General features: G+C 38.2%; 1 non-coding gene across 1 annotated transcript; it reads left to right on the top strand.

Moving 5' to 3' along the window:
- The first annotated feature begins 5,083 nt into the window (after positions 1–5,083).
- On the top strand, positions 5,084–5,191 carry LOC112724784 (small nucleolar RNA R71). The gene has a single exon (XR_003163930.1). It is a non-coding gene; the product is annotated as a small nucleolar RNA R71 (small nucleolar RNA).
- The last annotated feature ends 832 nt before the right edge of the window (positions 5,192–6,023 follow it).

Below are 6,023 nucleotides of genomic sequence, written 5' to 3'. Positions count from 1 at the left end.
CTCATTGTAATTTCTTCTTTCTGCAACATAATTGTAACCAGACTCATAGCCAAAGGGGTGAGAGTTCATATTATCAAATAAAAATTAAAAACGAAAATAAAAACAATTTTAAATTAAAAGGTTATTTAAATTTTGAATTTGAAAATTAAATTTTGAAATTTAAAATTTGAAAATTTTTTAAAATTTTAATTTTGAAAATTGAATTTTAAATTTGAAATTTGAATTTTGAATTTTGAGATTTGAAATTTGAAAAAATTTTTAAAATTGAATTTTGAAAATTTTTTTAAATTTGAATTTTGAAATTTGATTTTTAAATTTTGAATTTTTTGAATTTAATAAGGAAAGAGAAAAGCAATAGAATGACAACAAACTTAAAAATTTTTAGATCAAAACGAAGAAAATAACTAAGAACAACTTGAAGGTCAATATGAACACCGAGAAAAAATTTTTTGAAAATTTTTTTATAATTAAATAAAAACCAATAACCTCTTAATTTATGAAAAAAGCAAAAATAAAAACAAAAATAAAACAAATAAACAAATAAAAAGCAAATATTTATAATAACCAATAATAAGGCACACGTTTGCAATTCCCCGGCAACGGTGCCATTTTGATGAGAGAACTTTTGCGTGGTCTAGAAATTTGCGGATAAATCCCCGTTGCAAGTATAGTTTCTAAACCTTCAAAAGTCCTTTCATACAAACGTTTTGGTTGTCACAAGTAACAAACCCCTTTTAAAATTGATAACCTAGTATTTAAACCTCGGGTCGTCTTCTCAAGGAATTGCAGGGAGGTATGTTCTTATTATTGGTTATGAGTCTTGCAAATTAGGGGTTTTAGAAAGTAAGGAAGCAGTATGTTGAATGATAAGAAAAATAAAACAATAATAATAAAATAAACTCTTGGCAAGGTATTATAACTGGAAGTCCTATCCTGGTTATCCTTATAAACTGTAATGAGAATTGGATTTTTCTCCCACTTTGTTAACCTCTAACTATGAAGGTAAGTTAAGTGGATTAATTAATTTTTATTCCTCAGATCCTAGTCTTTTCTTGGGAAAAGTTAAAGTTATTGGAACTCGAATTAATTCTTGAAGAATTCTAATTTTCAATAAACAATGAGTTTGATAACTCAAGAGTCACCAATTATTTAACCAAAGCTAAAAGGGAAGAAAGTCTACTTGAATGAAAATAATTTGGATAAACAGAGAGCATTAATAAAATAAAGAAAGCGATCATAAATCTGAAATACCTCGAATTATATTAAATAAAATATTCAAATCTTAACATGGATATTCATAAGTTAAATTGAAAAGTAAATAAAAGGAACATTGAACTTGGGATCGAGAGGCACTCCTAAAACTAAGAGAAATCCTAAATCCTAAATCCTAAGAGAGAGGAGAGAACCTCTCTCTCTAAAAACTATATCTACTCCTCAAATTGTGAATATGAAAGCTTTTTTTATGAATGGATGCATTCCACCATTTTATAACTTCTAATTTGTGTGTTCTGGGCTGAAAATTGGGTCAAAAACAGCCCAGAAATCGCCGGAGAAGATATCTGCCACGCTGGTTTTTTGTCACTACGATGTGGCCGCATAGAGCACGCGGTCACATCATCTAGCGTCAGGGAAACTATGGCACATTAAATATCAAATCGAAGCCCTGGACGTTAGCTTTCCAATGCAACTGGAACCACATCGTTTGGACCTCTGTAGCTCAAGTTATAGCCGTTTGAGTGCAAAGAGGTCAGGCAGGACAGCTTAGCAATTTCTCCAACTTCTTGTATTCCTTCCACTTTTGCATGCTTTCTTTCCATTCTTTGAGCCATTCCTGCCCTGTAATCTCTAAAATCACTTAACACACATATCAAGGCATCTAATGGTAATAAGAAAGGATTTAACATAGGGAACTTAAGGCCAAAGAAGCATGTTTTCAATCAAAGCACATAATTAGGAAGGCAAATGTAAAACCATGCAAATAGTATGAATAAGTGGATAAAGAGTTGATAAAATCCACTCAATTGAGCACAAGATAAACCATAAAATAGTGGTTTATCAGCCCTCTTCACAAATATCTATGAAGACTTGGTCCAACCTTTGATCAAAGTTGACCCTTCTAGTATAGGGGTGTGCATCTCCTTGCATCATTGGCAGGTTGAATGCCAACCTTACATTTTTCGGACTGAAATCTAAGTATTTCTCCCGAACCATTGTAAGCCAATTCTTTGGATCCGGGTTCACACTTTGATCATGGTTCTTGGTGATCCATGCATTGCCATAGAACTCTTGAACCATTAAGATTCCGACTTGTTGAATGGGGTTGGTGAGAATTTCCCAACCTCTTCTTTGAATCTCATGTCGGATCTCCGGATATTCACCCTTTTTGAGTTTGAAAGGGACCTCGGGGATCACTTTCTTCTTGGCCACAACTTCATAGAAGTGGTCTTGAAGCACCCTTGAGATGAATCTCTCCATCTCTCATGACTCGGAGGTGGAAGCTTTTGCCTTCCCTTTCCTCTTTCTAGAGGTTTCTCCGGCCTTTGGTGCCATAAATGGTTATGAAAAAACAAAAAGCAATACTTTTACCACACCAAACTTAGAAGGTTTGCTCGTCCTCGAGCAAAAGAAGAAGGAAGAGAGTAGAGGAAGAAGAAATAGAGGAGATGGAGGGGGTTAGTGTTTCGGCTAAGGGGGAGAAATAATGTTTAAGATGTGTGAAAATGAAGGAGTGAAGAAGGGTTTATATAGGAGTGGGGAGAGGGTAAGGTTCGGCCATGTATGGGTGGGTTTGGGAGGGAAAGTGGTTTGAATTTGAATGGTGAGGTAGGTGGGGTTTATGATGGATGGATGAGGATTGGTGAAGGGTTTATGGAGAAGAGGGTAGGATTTGATAGGTGAGGGGTTTTTAGGGAAGAGGTATAGAGTTGATTGGTCAAGGGTATTTGGGGAAGAGTATTATGAAAAGGTGTGAAGAAGAGAGAGAGTGAGTTGAGGTTGGTGGGGATCCTGTGGGCTCCACAGATCCTGAGGTGTCAAAGATTTCGCATCCCTGCACCAATTAGGCGTGCAAAACGCCCTCTGCTGCCAATCCTGGCGTTAAACGCCAGGTTGCTGCCCATTTCTGGTGTTTAACGCTAGCTTCTTGCCCTTTTCTGGCGTTAAACGCCAGTCTGGTGCCCATTTATGGCGTTAAACACCCAGAATGGTGCCAGACTGGGCGTTTAACGTCCATTCTGCTGCCCTTACTGGCGTTTAAACGCTAGTAGGCTTCTCCTCCAGGGTGTGCTATTTTTCATTCTGTTTTTCAGTTTGTTTTTGCTTTTTCAATTGTTTTTGTGACTTCACATGATCATCAAGCTATATAAAACATAAAATAACAATGGAAAATAGAAATTTAACATAGATAAGTAAAATTGGGTTGCCTCCCAACAAGCGCTTTTTTATTGTCACTAGCTTAACAGTGGGCTCTCATGGAGCCTCACAGATACTCAGAGCATGATGATGGCCTCTCAACACCAAACTTAGAGTTTGAATGTGGGTATTTTGTTTGACTCTGCATTGAGAGAAGCTTTTCATGCTTCCTTTCCATGGTTACAGAGGGAGATCCTTGAGCTTTAAACACAAGGGAGTCCTCTGTCAACATCAATCATAGCTTTTGCTGTGGCTAGGAATGGTCTGCCAAGGATGATGGATTCATCTATACACTTCCCAGTATCTAGGATTATGAAATCATCAGGGATGTAGTGGTCTTCAACCTTTACCAAGACATCCTCTACAAGTCCATAAGCCTGTTTTCTTGAATTGTCTGCCATCTCTAGTGAGATTCTTGCAGCTTGTACCTCAAGGATTCCTAGCTTCTCCATTACAGAGAGAGGCATGAGGTTTATGCTTGACCCTAGGTCATACAGAGCCTTCTCAAGGGTCATGGTGCCTATGGTACAAGATATTGAGAACTTTCCAGGATCTTGTCTCTTCAGAGGTAATTTCTGCCTAGTTAAGTCATCCAGTTCTTTGGTGAGCAAGGGGGTTCATCCTCCCAAGTCTCATTACCAATTAGCTTGCCATTTAGCTTCATGATTGCTCCAAGGTACTTAGCAACCTGTTCTTCAGTAACATCTTCATCCTCTTCAGAGAAAGAATACTCATCAGAGCTCATGAATGGCAAAAGTATATTTAATGGAATTTCTATGGTCTCAGTGTGAGCCTCAGATTCCCATGGTTCCTCATTAGGGAACTCCTTGGAGGCCAGTGGACGTCCATTGAGGTCTTCCTCAGTGGAGATCACTGCCTCTTCCTCCTCTCCAGGTTCGGCCGTGTGGGTCATGTTGATGGCCTTGCACTCTCTTTTTGGATTATCTTCTGTATTAATTGGGAGAGTACTAAGAGGGAGTTCAGTAATTTTTTTACTCAGCTGACCCACTTGTGCCTCCAAATTTCTAATGGAGGACCTTGTTTCAGTCATGAAACTTTGAGTGGTTTTAATTAAATCAGAGACTTTAGTTGCTAAGTCAGAGTGGCTCTGCCTAGAATTCTCTGTTTGTTGCTGAGAAGATGATGAAAAAGGCTTGCTATTGCTAAACCTATTTCTTCCACCATTATTGTTGTTGAAGCCTTGTTGAGGCCTCTGCTGATCCTTCCATGAGAGGTTTGGACTATTTCTCCATGAAGGATTATAGGTGTTTCCATAGGATTCTCCCATGTAATTCACCTATTCCATTACTGGGTTCTCAGGATCATAAGCTTCTTCTTCAGATGAAGCTTCTTTGGTACTGCCTGTTGCTGCTTGCATTCCAGACAGACTCTAAGAAATCATATTGACTTGCTGAGTCAATATTTTGTTCTGAGCCAATATGGCATTCAGAGTATCAATCTCAAGAACTCCTTTCTTCTGATTTGTCCCATTATTCATAGGGTTCCTTTCAGAAGTGTACATGAATTGGTTATTTGCAACCATCTCAATGAGTTCCTGAGCTTCTGCAGGCGTCTTCTTCAGATGAAGAGATCCTCCAGCAGAGCTGTCCAATGACATCTTGGACAGTTCAGACAGACCATCATAGAAGATACCTATGATGCTCCATTCTGAAAGCATGTCAGAAGGACACCTTCTGATCAATTGCTTGTATCTTTCCCAAGCTTCATAGAGGGATTCACCTTCCTTCTGTTTGAAGGTTTGGACTTCCACTCTAAGCTTGCTCAATTTTTGAGGTGGAAAGAACTTTGCCAAGAAGGCATTAACTAGCTTTTCCCAAGAGTTCAAGCATTCTTTAGGTTGTGAATCCAACCATGTTCTAGCTCTGTCTCTTACAGCAAAGGGAAAAAGCATAAGCTTGTAGACCTCGGGATCAACCCCATTGGTCTCGACAGTGTCACAAATTTGCAAGAATTCAGCTAAGAACTGATGAGGATCTTCCAATGGAAGTCCATGAAACTCGCAATTCTGTTGCATTAGAGAAACTAATTGAGGCTTAAGCTCAAAGTTGTTTGCTCCAATGGCAGGGATTGGGATGCTTCTCCCATAGAAGACAGGAGTAGGTGTAGTAAAGTCACCAAGCACCTTCCTTGCATTGTTGGCATTGTTGTTTTTTTTCGGCTGCCATGGCTTCTTCTTGTTTGAAAAGTTCTGTTAGGTCCTCTTCAGAGACTTGTACTTTAGCTTCTCTTAGCTTTCTCTTCAAGGTCCTTTCAGGTTCAGGACCAGCTTCATCAAGAATGCCCTTGTCCTTACTCATGCTCATATGAAAAGAAAGGAGAAGAAAATATGGAATCCTCTATGTCACAATATAGAGATTCCTTGAGGTGTCAGAGGTAAAGAAGAATAGAAGGAGAAGGTAGAGAAGAAAGAATTCGAACTTATGAAGTGGGATAGAGTTCGAATTGTACATTGAGGAGGAGTGTTAGTCCATAAATAGAAGGATGTGAGGAGAGGGGAAGAATTTTCGAAATTAAAGTAAAAAGATTTTGAAATAATTAAGAGCAATTTTGAAAATTTGGTAAATGATTTTCGAAAATTAACATTGGGAAAG

The sequence above is a fragment of the Arachis hypogaea genome, chromosome 11, assembly GCF_003086295.3.
Source record: "Arachis hypogaea cultivar Tifrunner chromosome 11, arahy.Tifrunner.gnm2.J5K5, whole genome shotgun sequence".
Lineage (NCBI taxonomy): Eukaryota > Viridiplantae > Streptophyta > Magnoliopsida > Fabales > Fabaceae > Arachis > Arachis hypogaea.
This window is presented reverse-complemented; position numbering and strand designations above follow the sequence as displayed.